The 15,020-nt window shown below is 38.7% G+C and overlaps 1 protein-coding gene across 6 annotated transcripts in view; it reads right to left on the minus strand.

Moving 5' to 3' along the window:
- The window catches only part of RASGEF1B (RasGEF domain family member 1B), a 533,671-nt gene that overhangs the window by 36,311 nt on the left and 482,340 nt on the right, over nt 1–15,020 (minus strand). The window contains exons 1-2 of one of the 6 annotated variants that reach the window (XM_088791611.1): nt 1,273–1,421; nt 539–657 (exon numbers count right to left, since the gene is read on the minus strand). The exons of 3 other annotated variants lie outside the window; for them this stretch is intronic. The gene's annotated coding sequence lies outside the window, so the exon portion shown is untranslated. Of the gene's footprint in view, nt 1–538; nt 658–862; nt 1,222–1,272; nt 1,431–15,020 lie in introns of those variants that run through there. 2 more of the 6 variants (XM_019720096.3, XM_074324373.2) reach the window with 2 other exon arrangements.

Consider the following 15,020-nt stretch of genomic DNA (forward strand, 5'->3'; position numbering starts at 1 on the left):
TAGATCACGAAAACCAGCAGTTTGTGATGATCCTCACATGGTACTGCTGACGAAAGACTCCTTGGAGACAAGCTCGACCCAAACACTGACACAAATTCGCGTGTATATTCATCTCTACACACTGTACGCATCAATTAATCGAATTAATCAGCGATGACAGACATGTCTATATTCACCCAAGAAAGTCGCTCCCTAGAGATCTCTTCCTTCAATTTACCACACTTGTGCCACCGTCTGCACTGTCAGAGGACTTAGCTACGTTGCTCTCGCCTGAACTGCGCCAATTTGGTAAGGTGGCAATACTCAAGAGGCAGGCAGGCACACACACACACACACACACACACACACACACACACACACACACCGCAACCCGCCTCCCCACCTCCGTTTCGCCCTTTGCTCTTCTTACACAGCACCGAAGTTGCTCCCACTGTTTCCCTAGAAAGAGGAGGCTCTCTCACGCTAGGTGCCCGCGAGGCTCCCAGGTACCCGCAGTTCACGTTATTATCGCCTAGCCAGGTCACACGCAGCGACTCACCTGAGTTCAGGCCAGAGCAAGGCGACTCGGTGTGTCCCAAGTTCGACTCGGGGGTCGGAGGAACGGTGAAAGAATATCACCTCTTCGGTCGCAAGCACATGGCTTCTGTTCCCTTGTCCCTTCATAAGAGTCAGACCCTAGATTATAGGCTCCGACATTAAAAAGTAAACAATTCCACACACACACACACACACACACACACACACACACACACACACACACGAAAACTAGCCAAGAGGAAGGGACCAACCTAGCTGTGCACAGGAGAAGAGGATAAAGAACGGATGGACGCGATTAGAGCTCAGACAAATCTTCAAAAATTACCAAGATCTCGAAGCAGAAAGCCTGGCTGCGGGATCCGAGCGATAGAAGCAAGGCAAAACCCAAACCTGTCCCCGTCCGGCCCCAGAGGCTGGGCCCCGCACCTGTTGGCACCGGGTCTGCGCTCGGGGCAGCCCCTGGCGCCCTCGGTGGAGGGACAGGGGGGCTCCCTAGGTCCCTGGCTTTTGCCGGGCGCTTTGCGCCAGTGAGAGCTCGCTCGCCCGCCCCAGGCTCTCCCGCCGCCCCGGGCGCACCCGGCAGTGGAGGCGCAGTCTGAGAGCCCGGCTGGCAGGGAGCGCAGCGCGGCTCCCTCGCCGCCCGAGAGAGCGCAGCCTGCGCGCAGCACTATCGCTCGTTGCCGCTGCCCGGCTCCGTTCTTCCCCCGAAAACAGCCTGGCCAGGGAACAACCCACCTGCAGATGGACCCCAGGTCCTCGTCTTCCTAGCTGTTTGCCGCGCGCTCACAAATGCAACCAAACGACAGGGAGCGAAAGCGCGCAGGAAGAAGGGACGAAAAATCCCAGACAAGAAACCAGTCGGGCTCCTTGTTTATACTGAAACTACCGCCCAACCCGGGCGCACACCCACTTGGCTCCGGGTGCCCGCCTCCCACCGCAGCCCCGCCCAGCCACAAGCGCGGACCAATCACGGCGCAGCTCACCGCCCACCCCCGCTACCGCCTCCAGTGCCGGGGAACCGCGACTCCTGCGGCGCGGTCACCCGGCTTCCCTCCCACGCTGCGGAGGCCGGCGGAGCCCAGCACAGCGGTGTTTACCAGCGCTGACTGGGCTCGCTCCGACAGCGTGGGTTTCCTTCTGAGTGCACCTGCCCGGGGCTGTTTGTGCAGTCGTGTGTGTGTGTGTACATATGTGTGTTCATTTACTTGTGTACTACCTGTAAATACCGGCCCAACTCGTTATACAGTAGCTATTAACATAACTATGAGCTAAGGCTTACTGTCCATGTAACTTTCAGAAGACAGCTGAGAGCAATCACAAGAACATTTGCTCAGCAATTATTTACAGAGTGCAAGGCTTGTGCAAAACGCTGGGGGCACACTTCGGGCAAAAGTAGGCTGGTCCCTGCCATTACGAAGCTCACAGTCTAGTGGAGGACAAACGTTAAATGAATGGTCACCCAAACAAAATGTAAAATTGCGGCTGTTCCAATTTCCACAAAAGAAGGTAATCTGTGCTGTGAAGCATGATTCTGGAGGCAAAGAGGGGAGGTCAAGTCCTCAGTAAAGGCTGTGTTGTCATGGTAACTACATACTCTATCACTGGATACTTGATAACTATTTTAGAAAAAAAGGGGAAAATCTCAATAGTTCACCTTGTACAAATAAAAGGAGGCTGGAGGGAAGAAACAATGGAAACAAATAAGGGAAGAAAGAGACTCAACAAAAGAAAAAAAAACTGAAAACATCAGGAGACTCTCTCTTGCCCACTATGTGACCTTAAGTAAGTAAAGTAGCTTTTCTGAGCTTCAGTTTTCCTATATATAAAACAACACTATGCATATACCTGTCTTATAGGACTGTAAATAGGATCACTGCGATACAGAAACCTTTTTTGTCCCTGCTCCATCTTCTCTCCCTCCCTCCTCCTTCTTTAGGTGGAAATAGTCATCTTGAAGTTCACCTTGCCTATTCTTAGCAGATTCCTACCCTCATTTTCTCATCCTGTGCCTCCTCTCACTTCTCTTCCTTTAATTATACTCTGTCCTTCTCTTCTGCAGGTGGGTCTCCCTGACTCAGTAATTCACTTTCACCCATCTGCACCTCTCTGTAGTTTAAAGGAAAAGTCATATAGCCAAGAGAGGTTAGCTGGGGTCAGCCATGCAGAGTAAAGCAGAGGCTTGGGCAGTCCAGCCCAGCTGTTGTGGTTGTACTGGTTGGTCTTTCACACTCAGTTTTCCATCCTGGTTCTGTAACAAACGAGCTATATAGTAAGTTGGGCAAGTCATTTACAATCTTGATTCCTGGTCCTGCAGCAATAAATTAATAGGGTTGAACTAAATCAGGATTTCTAAATGGGAAATAATTGACATATCCTTTTGTAACCATTGGATACACCCACCAGCCCAGAAGATTTTGCCCAGTTTGACTTTCTGAAGTTTTTTCCCCACCAAAATAAAACATGTTTATTTTACTTTCTCAAATTATAAAATGGATACTATGAAAATATTGTTCAATGCTTTACCAAATCACATTCCTGCTGCCCATTCTGGTGGACCCCCTAGAGCCCCTTCCAGCTCCCTATATGAGAGGTGATATGTTAAGGGGACAGCTCTGGAGCTAGGTGACCCAAACCCTAATCCTATCCCTATTGCTTAGCCAACAATCAAACCTTAGAAATGGCACTAAAAGATTCCAGGCCCCAGTGTACTCATCTGAAAATAGCCATCATGATTTATAGAAGCAACTTCTTCCCAAGGTGTTGAGAAGAGTAAGAGAGATAATACATAACATGGGTTTGGAACAATGTCCGTCACAGAAGCCTTCCCTGGCCTCCCTATTGAAAATTGCAGTGACCCCCACGCCATGTCATCCTTCCTTGTTTTGGTGTTGTTTCCGCCACAGGACTTACCACCATTTAACAGGCTGTCTTTTTTACTCATTATTACCTCTCTCCCCTCACTAGGTTATAAGCTCCATAAAAGTCAGATTTGTTGACATTGTAGTTGTTTTCCTGCTGTATTTCCAATGTCTAAAACAGTGTCTCACACATTGTAAGCACTCAATAAACATATGTTGATTAAAATAATTAATTAATACCTAGCACATGGTAGGCACTCAATAAATAATAGCTGTTATGTTTATGTATCAATTATTTTCTATCATGAAAAGATATTCTTTATTTCTCATAGTTTCTTTCTGGCCTTTTGACTCCATCGCCTCAAGTCTTATCTCTGTAAATGTTGGTAAGCTCAATAATACTAGTCAACTTGATGTAAATAAAGCCCTACTGAGTAGGACCTGACAAAAATAGCTACCTGTATTGAGCTTCTGCTACATGGCAGGCTTTGTGCTAAACATTGTTATTCTTCTCCTTTCCTCTTGGACCTCAGGTGCACAAAACTACAGCAAGTGTCATGACTGACCCATGTCCATCACTCTTCCTTTTATTTCAGTCCCCTTCATTTCCCATCTAAAACCCGTTTTCACCATGCCAATTGCACTTACTCATTCGCACAGTACATAGTATGAGTTTTTCAATCCACTTTTCATAAACAATGATGGTATCGTTTTGTGTGAGCACCACATGAGTGTATTTACCAAAATGTTACTGTGCAAGCATCCAGCTCATTCTATCACTAGTTTCCCTCTAGCTTTTCATTTGGATCATCTACCCATGTTGACATATGTTGACAGTGGTTCACTCCTTTTACTCCCTGTTGAGTATTTCACCATGTATGTGTTATATTTTTTACTTACATTTTTATCTTCAAGAAAATCTTGAGATATAGGTGCTATTCTCTCCATTTCTGAGACAAAGGAATGAGGCTTAGGAAGGTAAACAACTTACCAAAGCCATTTAGCTGGAGAAGCCATGAATTAAACCCATATCTCTCTAATTCCAATATACCCATCTTGCCACTTTATAAAAAGGATTTAATTACTGTAAGATTTATGAAATAATGCCGGAAAAATCCCTCTACCATTAATTTGATTCACTTTACATGTCTAAGATATTGCTGTTAAAACTAGTAGTATATTTAATTAGAGGCCAGTTGTTTTCATTGCAAAGCAATGTTTATTATTTGTCTCAGACATAAGTTTAATATCATTATTTGTGGTTTATAATTTTCTTAAAACACTTGAACCTTAAATGGAAATCTCACAAAGCATAACTGCTTTCAAATGTTTAAAACTTGTCATCTGAAAGGCAAATGAGGCTCCAGAACACCAGATAGGAACTAAGAGGGAAAAGTATAGGAATGGATCACAGCTTCAGCGTAAGAAAATCATTGAAGATGTCTGAAGTGGAGTAGCAGCCTTTTTCAGCATGGAGATACCTCTGTAATCTTAAAGGATCTTGTGAAATGGCCAAGCCACTCTCTAAAACACTTCCAGATTTTCTCTTTTATTTATTTTCTCAATATCAGCCTGGAATATGGAGATGAACACTCCAAGGATATGGAATCTTAGACCAGTTTATAAGAAAAAACAAAGGCATTGGTTGTATTACTTATCAACACTCAATATAGACCATAGCCTAAGACTTTTCTCACTTTCAAAACCAAGGAAGACAAGCCCATTTTTTATAAGTATGATGCATATTTCCACTCTTATGTTGATAAAAGATTGTGAGTATTTTATAAAGCAAAAACATGAAGAATAAATTGTTAAGAAAATCATTTAACAAGTTAGTAAGCAAGGTATATTAATATGCTTTTGCAGCTGTTTAAATTGTCCTATAGCATCTTGTCCATTAGATCAGAGGATCTAATCAGCTTCTCTGGAACACACAAACCCAATTTTTTAAAAACAGTTAAGCAGTAAACAAAAATCTAGAACACCTAGGAGTATGCCACAGATACCAAAGTATCTGTTTTATATAAAGCAAAAATAAAATAATTGCTATTGCACAGAGAATAGAATTAAAGGAAGAGGAAGAAAATACTACTATTCTACTGCCACCTCCATCCCATGCACAGAGAACAGACCTTACAGGAAACCCCGTGTCTTCCCCTTGCTTTTTAGTGTGCTTTCCCTTGACTTCCCTTTCCTCATCATCTGAGAGCCTAGAGTGAAAGACGGAAGGAGGTTGCTTGGCGTGCTATGGTTTCATGCCCTCTTCCTGCTTCTGGCCAGAGTGAAAGAAATTGTGCTCATGGGCCAACCTGGCTTACAAGGGCGCCATGTTGGAATTTTATAGTAATAAAAAGCATGTATGTGTTTAGTATTGACCTCTGTACATACATTTCCATGGAACCTGAGAGAAGGACGATGAAGGCAGGACATGATGATGTAGATATTCAAGATCCTGAGTCCCTGCTGTGTCACATCAATCCTTTCATAACTATAAAATGGACCCTGCCACTTAGAAGGAATTTTTGTGATGAAATACAATGGTATTGGGTCAGCCTTGAAATGGTCATCTCTATAGTATTCCCAACGTTTGTTACAGTTTGCACATCCATTACCTCATGTAGGGAGAACATTGGGTCTGTGAGGGTCAGTCAGTTCTAACAGTGGTCATTACAGAGGCATATGTTTTCCTTTCCTGGGATCACTAAAAATATCATAGATAGCCATTCATTTAAATTTGTTAAGAAAATACTGCTAAACAGAAGGGCATTGACTAGAAAAGATAACTTCAAGGAAGTCTCTTCCACATGTCCATGTGATCCTTTATCACTGTCACATTTTATCTCCCAGACCTTAAAGTTGTGCAAAAGAATGTAACAATTGCATGGAAAATTCCACAACAGATACAGTAGGTTTTCAAAGTCCTCTAAGAAGATGTAAAAAAATCACTATGTCTTCATTTAAAGTAGACAAGAACTGTTCAAAGACAAATTTATTATTTTCCCTTTGTAAGCCTTATTATTTCGTTCACTTGTCAATTCTTATTTATTCTTGCAGAGTAATTATATATAATATCCTTGGGAAGGATACTGATATGGAAAAATTAAATATAAGTTGGCCTGACCACAGAGTCATGAGATCATCTCATCATCTTCATTGATTATATAAAGCATAGTGACTTATTTTTTCTTCACTGACAAAGAAATATTTCATAACCTTAAACATGCACCATTTTGATATTATCACCATTTAGAGTAGAAATTCAACTGTGTTTAACAAGTATATTTAGATAAATATTCTTCATTCTATAAAATCTTTATAGTGAATGATAAATATATTTCTCTACTTCTAATGTCTCTTTATAGCAGTTTTTGTCTGGTTCCTTGTGAATGAGTTGATCTTATAATAATGAATTAAGAAAAGGCTTTTCTGTTTCAAATTCTTATAGCTTTTAATGTTGTCTGATTATTTTGCTAGAAGATCCCCTTAGTTTTGACTAACTACCAATATATGTCCTAGAACATTGAATGGGAAGGGAGAAGGGATAAAATGAATAATAGAATAATAAAATTTTAAAGCTGGGAGAAATAATAATGATCATCTCTTTTAATCTGCCCTGTCCCCTGGCCCCAATGCCACCAGCCAAGGCACTTTTTTAAAGGCATTTTTGAGATGAGGAAATTGATTCCTAGCGAGATTAAATGATCTCTCTCCAAGGCCATCCAACAAGATAATCACAAAGGTACAGGAGTCAAACGATGATAAGCCCCGGATGATAAACCCAAGACTTCAAACACTACATGATTTTACTTCCTAATTATTTCTGCAGGGGTGGAATCTATGGAGCTACTTTGACATAGAAGTACAATGTGTTTTCAAATACTGGTGACAAATATTCTCTATTAAATACCTCTTGATAAAATGATAAAGAATTCTCTAGATGTTGCTACTGCCTTTTATTAGAATCCACTAAATATTGCTAATACTATTTATCTTATTTAATATTCAAGATAGTAAAATGGTACTCTCTTGGTTGCTTTATCATTAAAGTAACATGGTCTAGATTATTAATCAGAATTCATAAAGTATATTCAAGAAATTGTGTTGATCAAAAAAGCTTTCCTAGTAAGCATTTACCATTGTCATCATGAAGACATAGCCCTAAGGTATTTTCTCTTTCATATAATAAAATAATTGATTTTCATAAGACTATATCATTTAAAAAAAATATTAGAGTATTGTGATTTCTGGATGATTCTGGGAAGTTTAATTTTGTAAAATGTCCAAACATACATTTTGACACATGGAAATTATTTTCATAGTAAAACCAGAATATCTGTACAATGTATTTAGAAAGATATTGTTATGGAAAAACATAATGCTAAATATATTTTCTGCACAAAAACAAATGGAGTAATTATATAGCTTAACTGTATTTCTCTGGCAAATTAGAGAGAATGACAGTCTCTGTGAAGGGGTGGAGGTGAGACTGAAGATGGAAGACAAAGGGAACTTCAATTTGATTTCTTTCATAAGAGAGACAAAGTAGATGTGACAAATGTTTATTATTACCATTTGCGCGTGGTGGGTACACAGCTGTATATACTTCTTATTTTGTAAATTTCTTCAAAAAAACAAAAGAAATTTATAATCAAAAGTGGATATTTTCATATACATAATCTTAAACTATATTTAAAGCTTACATTTTAAGGCAATATATACTGCTAAAGTTATTGTTTTACCTTTTTCTGCTCATTTATAAAGTATAACTGTCAATCAAAAGTACAGAGAATTTTATTTAGTACCACTACACAAAATTATAATATGTGAAAAGGTTATGAAACAATGTTATGTATCTCACATAGTTTATGAAAATGAGCCCCTCTCTTGCTTTTTGATGTGACTGTGTGTATCCCCTCTCAGACGGTGATGTGTATTGTGAATTAACAAACAAAAGAACTTTGATTCTTGACTGAAACCTGCTTTGCAGTCTAATCTCCCACAGACTACTACCACTGGCATATGTTTAATGTTTCTAGGGCCTGGAAATAACTGGTAATAATTTTAGAATCTATAATTATTCACATAATTGTCTATAACTAGCTGTCTCTGTAGAGTGATGAAGAACTAAGTGAAAATGGAGGTTGGATATATGGATAAAGGGTTTCCCTGTTAGTGGAATGATCCGTTTACTTCTCTCTGTCAAGAGAGTCAAGATGTGTGTTTCAAGATGTGTTTCGATGAGCAGGTGGGGTGGAAGGACATGGCTTTTGCTTGGAGAGGTAGAGTTTGGAAAGAGTTGGAAGAAAAGAAAAGAGGAATTTTCTGGCCCAGAATATTACTCAATGATTTTTTTTTTTAATTAAATTTATTGGGGTGACAATTGTTAGTAAAATTACATAGATTTCAGGTGTACAATTCTGTATTACATCATCTATAAATCCCATTGTGTGTTCATCACCCAGAGTCAGTTCTCCTTCCATCACCATATATTCGATGATTTTTAGAAAGATTTTTCTCCTGAGAAAAAAGTATGTAAAGAAATAGGCTTAAGCAAGAACAAAGCTTTTCTACAAAGGTATGAATTTAACACCTCTCATCGCAAGAAATTCATAACAAAGGTAAAATAAAAGGTCTCACCCTGGATAAAGTTTTCCAGGTACATAAAACGTATGGCTTAAATTTTGTTTTGTTTTGTTCTTTAAAAAAAAACAAAACAAAAAAACAACTCATACCAAACTCTTTTTAAAATGTCCTGCCTTCCCAAGTTAAAAGTCAACCCCAGCTCTTACAAAAGGCAGTTGTGAACCCAAACTTTCTACCTCCCAAAATACTAACAAGCTGTATATTGTTCCCAAAATAGTTTAACTAGGACATACTGTTTTGAAAATATCTCTAAACAGGTGCAATTTTGATTAGCCTTACCACTGCTCTTGCATTAAGACTAATGGCACACATTTCGTCTTTTTTTTTTTATTTAGAACACATAACAAAGTAAACATGAATGTGAAGTTTGGTCTGTGTCTTTCCATTGGTGAGGAAAAATACCCATGTACATTGCCAGAACCAATCTTTTAAGGTATATCACAGTGACATGAACTCCAGGAACATCTCATCTGACAAGCAAGGTACTCATTAGGTTTCATGAATTTTTACAGTTTTTAGGTTTTCTTCTTTCTTGCCTTCTCTTTTAAGATCTGCAACCTACACAGTGATGAAAATTTTTCACTCCAAATCTCGGAGTAATCAACCCACACTTCAAGGAAGAAGGATTGTTTAAACCTGTTACATGAGAGTTATTTTAGAAAGAAGCAACCCATATATTGAAATAAGTCATTTGCAAAAAGTCTCACAGAACTTGTTCCAGAGCATATAAAAAGAGGGAGGAAATGCAAAACAGACAGCCTGTGGAGAGCAAACAATGGAAGGGACTCTAGGACAAGAGCAGTTGGCCAACATTTCAAAGGGACTCTGGTCAGTGTAGGAACGAAACAGGGAGGATCCTGCAAAACTTGGCTCTCCGTTGGAGAAGTTAACATCTCAGATTCTTAGTTTCCTCAACTGTAAAATACAGGGTGGACTGGATTACATGATTTCAGAGGTGTCGTCTAGTTGTCAAATGCTACTTCGTATTAAGACTGTTTTAATTGTTAGTTTTTAGACCGGTTCCATCTGGATACCTTAGCAGCCAGCCAAGAGTCTTGAGGAGGCCCAGAAGTGATAGACTTGACCCAACCCCACTGATTTTGTGATTCTTGGCATATTCTTTCCCTGAAGTGCAGTGCCTGCATGACTATAGTGATTCTGATGCTTACAAGAGTCTGTAGGGATCTGCGTTCACTTTTCCCCAAGGCTTGGCCTGTACTATAGGTAGCGGCTACAACTAAGTGTACCGTGGTAAGTGATACCTCTGCACTGGGTTTGTATAATGAGACTTGAGGTTTAACTGTTACGATGGAAGGTCTATTTCTGGGACTAATTTCTTATCCAACAGATATGCCTCCATATAGGGTACCACCCATCCCAATTTGCCCCACACCATCCTGGTTTTAGCATTGAAAACCCTATGTCTTGGGCAAACCTTCAATTCCAGACAAACTGAGATAGTTGGTCACCCTAATTCCACAGATATTTACTGAGAATCTACTGTGTGCCAGGCTCCAGAAAAGGCATTGGAAACCCAGTGAGAACAAAACAGACAAGGTTCCTGCTATCATGGGACTACCATTCAGGTGGGCAAGACAGATTAAATAAGGGAACAAATAAACAACCAGTCATTACAGAGTGATCATTACTGGGACTGAGGACAGGTGTGGGGCCCTGCTTTGAGGGGGCAAGGAAGGTTTCTCTTAAAGGAAGACCTGAAGGATGAGGAGTCAGTTCTGAATGCTGCCAGGAAAGGTTAGATGTAGGTAATTACTAAGAATGAAGAGGCACTTCAAGAAGACCTTATCACTCTCAAAAATTATATTATTTATCCAGTTATGTATTCATGATTATAATTATATTTAGAATAAAAATTCTAACAGAATAATTAGAATAAAAGTACACTTGAGCAAAGACCTTATATGTAACTCCAATGCCCACAACAATAGTTGGTATTTAGTAGGTGCTTAAGAGCCACGGAATAAGTAAAAGAGTGAAAATATTGCTACCTTTTGACCTACTATGTAGCTCCCCAAACTCACTTTCCCTGAATTATTCACATTTTCTCAACCAGCCTGTCCATAAAAACAGATGGAGTTGTAGATCCTATGGAACATGGAATACCCATATGTAAGCTTTAGGCTAGAGCTATTCTGAGACAATCTGTGTCTACCGGCTCCAAGCAAGATTTTTGAAGCCCTTTCCATTGCTCTGTGCCCATATATCAGCTCATAAGAGGTTAGGTGCTCTGCTACCTAAGTGGAGGAGAGATTCACCTCAGTGTTAAGCCTTCAGCTTTATGACTGGCCTCCAACAGTGGGTTGTGGTGTTACTAATTAAAAGAGGGCAGAGGTCTAACTAATTCACCATTTCCATCAAGAAATTTCTCACCTCCCCTATACAGCTCCCCCTTATGACCTTCTCATCTCTGATCATGGAACCTTTATTCTCAGCCTAAGGCCTCAGTCCTCTTGGCCTCTTAATTCGAGCTTGACGCCTACATCCAGCCAGCAGCTGTATCTTCTCATTTTCTACACCCCAGATTCTCCTTACCTTCGCTGCCATTTCTGGTCCCATTGCAGCAAAGATTAGAAAAACAACCACCTACATTATTGCCACCCTCACCCCCATCCCCAACGCATATACAGATACACATATAATATATGCTAGAATAGACTCTCCCTGATAGATGGTATCTCAGGAACTTGAAATGCTCACTTGCTCCAAAACTGACAGTGGTTTGCTCTGTTGAAGCAGTCAAACTTCTCAACCAAACTTTCCAATCTTATCTCTTATGTTTGCTTTTACATACATAATAATCCAATTGAATGGACTGTCTCAAAAAAAAAGTCTACATTTTCCCATCTCTGTGACTTTTCTCATACTATTCCATTTATCTAGAATGAACTTTAGTTCCCAAATATATTACAAATAACTGTTTCTGCCTGCATTAGAAATCCATTGAAAATATCTTAATTTTAAGTTCCTAGAAGGAACTTTTCCTATCTGGCACAGCCTTAATAATGAATCATAATGATATCATACTGATGATTTCCAAGTACAAACATAGTTTTGAATGCTAGTTGAGTTCTGTTGTAGGTTTTAGGGGTTCAAAGCTATGGTTCCTTATAGTTAATGGACATGATTGAAGGATCCAGCATTGGCAATCACTTGGAGCATCAGAGGTTTTCCATATAAGCAGGAGTCATTTGTGGCCATCCAAATTAAATTTAAGGGAAGATGGTGGTGGGTGACTGGCATATATTCAGTATGTATTACATGTCAGGGATTATGCAAAATGCTTTCTATATGCATATATTGATTTAATCTGCATGACAATCCTATAAAGCACTTAATATTATATCCATCTTCATGGAAGAGGAAACTGAAGCTGAGAGAAGTTTATAAAAATTGCCTAAGAACAAATATCTAATAAATGACAGAACCAAGATTTGGACCCAGGTGGGCCTGACTCAAAAGACCATGGTCTTTGCGTGGCAAGGAGGACACAGTCTATATAGCAGACACCCACTCACCACTGTAAAAGTACTGTTACTGAAATAAATCCAAAGCTTACCTGCTTTCCATTACCACATAAGTGGTCATGGTATAACTTGGGGGCAAGGCGATGCAACGTAATGATCAAGACTAACCACAGCGGAAACAGGAAGAACTCGGTTCAAATCCTGACTCAGTGTGAACTTCAACAAGTTATTTAATTATTACATGCTTTTGTTTTCTCATTTGTGAAATTAAAATAATGCTTGTTTTAAAAATGAAATAATATCATGCATACAAAGTCATATAAAGGCAATAGGACAGTATCTAGAACCTAGAATTCACTCAATAAATGGTAGTTAATTAAATATAATTATCATCACTTGTCAGCAGTTTCTTTCATCCTTAATACCTCAGCCTCTTCCAAGCTCCTTTAAAAAGTATGACTATATTTGCTTATCTATATGTGTGATTTCATTTAGTGTTGTTGGAGAACCATTTGCAAGTGCTGATACCCTTAAATACTTTAGCATGCATTTCCTAAAAATAAGGACATTCTCGTACATACATATTTATATACCAAAGCACCTAAGAAAAATCAACAATATTAACTAATACCATCTCATTTCTAGTACACATTTAATATTTAAATTTCCTAAATTGTCCCCAAAAATTACTCTGAAGGATTTTTTTGAACAAGAATGTAATCAAGGTTAATGTGTTATATATAGCTGCTGTTTCTTTCTTCTCTTTTAATTTAATGTCAGTCCCAACTCTGCTCCCAGCCGTTTTCTGCTTTTCTTGACATTGCCTTATTTTTGAAGAAACCGGTCCATTTATCTTGGAGAAAGTACCACTTTCTGGATTTGTCTGATATTTTTCCTCAAGGTGCCATTTAACTTGTTCTACCCTCTAACTTATCTACACATTGGAATGCAGGTCTTAAAGCCTTATTGCTTTTAAAGTTAAACACTGTGGCAAGAACGTTTCAAAGTCAGGGCTAGGTCGCTCATATTACATAATATAAAAATTTCCATGACTACTTCCTCTTCAAAATATTTTGTGGTTTTGTCGCGCTCTCTGGGGTATGGCTAGACCAGTGGTTTTCCACTCTGGCTTCACTTAGAATCATTGGGGGAGTTTTCGTGAGTTGCACCCCTATAGTTTTTCCTGAGTTGCACCCCTATAGTTTCTGGCCTAGGGCCCAGGCATGGGTACTTTTGTACTGCCTCCTCAGGTGATTCGCACTGTAATCAGGGTAAAGAGTGACTGGTTCACACAAACTCTGAGAAGGCAAGAGGCACACCTTTTTTGTTTGCTACTACATATTTTCAGTGTTTAGTAGAATGCCTGGTTCATAATTACCATTCAACAACACATGCTGAATTAATTTTCAGCATATAGGAAACTCACCTTCCATTCATACTCTAGCTTTCCCTTTTTTTTCTAAATGGTGTACTATGAAGACAATAGGTCAATTTTATAGCAGGTTTAATGAGAACATGGCACTATATTTCTAATTTCTGAAAACTATATATTGACTGAAATTCAAGAATCACTTTCAAACTTCTGAGAGAGGAAAAAGTACAAACAATCATGTAGCTATAGTATAGTGTTAGATTAATTCTGTTGCAGACAATCCCCCTCTTTTTTTTTTCTTTTCACATTACCAGTTCTTCAAGTTCTTATTGTAAAGACTGGTGAAATTATTCTAAAATTACTTACAGAGGAAGAAAGACTGGGAGTTTGTCTTAGTTGTAATTGTTGTTTCTTTCAAATATATTGAGCAAATTTCAACCATGTGGAGGCATGCAATACAAAGGGAATGACTTTAGATATAGTTATGCTTCTATTTGTTCAAATTCAACTTTGGCCAAATCTTAAAAAGAATAAAAAGATGTATGATTCCTTAGGGCTTGCCAAATGAACCACCTATAGCTTCAAACACTAAGTAGATAAGAATGGCCACATTCTACTAAAAAAGAAGCCTATCCCATAGCAAACTTAGGCAATAGAGAATATACACTTATTCATTGTACTTCTACTAAGTGGAAATCATCAACAACCTACCATGTTTCCCTGAAAATAAGACCTAGCCAGACAATCAGCTCTAATGTGTCTTTTGGAGCAAAAATTAATATAAGACCTGGTATTATATTATATTGTATAATATAATATAATATAATATAATACCGGGTCTTATATTATATAAGACCCGGTATTATATTATATTATATTATATTATATTATATTATATTATACCCGGTCTTATATAAGACCGGGTATTATATCATATCATATTATACCCAGTATTATATTATATTATATTATATTATATTGTATTATATTATATTACATTATATTATATTATATAAGACCCGGTCTTATAGTAAAATAAGACTGCGTCTTACATTAATTTTTGCTCCAAAATATGCATTAGAGCTGATTTAGGTCTTACTTTCAGGGAAACACAGTAAGAGAAAA

This window comes from Rhinolophus sinicus, chromosome 1, assembly GCF_057876585.1.
Source record: "Rhinolophus sinicus isolate RSI-liver-muscle chromosome 1, RSI-T2T, whole genome shotgun sequence".
In the NCBI taxonomy this organism is placed as follows: domain Eukaryota; kingdom Metazoa; phylum Chordata; class Mammalia; order Chiroptera; family Rhinolophidae; genus Rhinolophus; species Rhinolophus sinicus.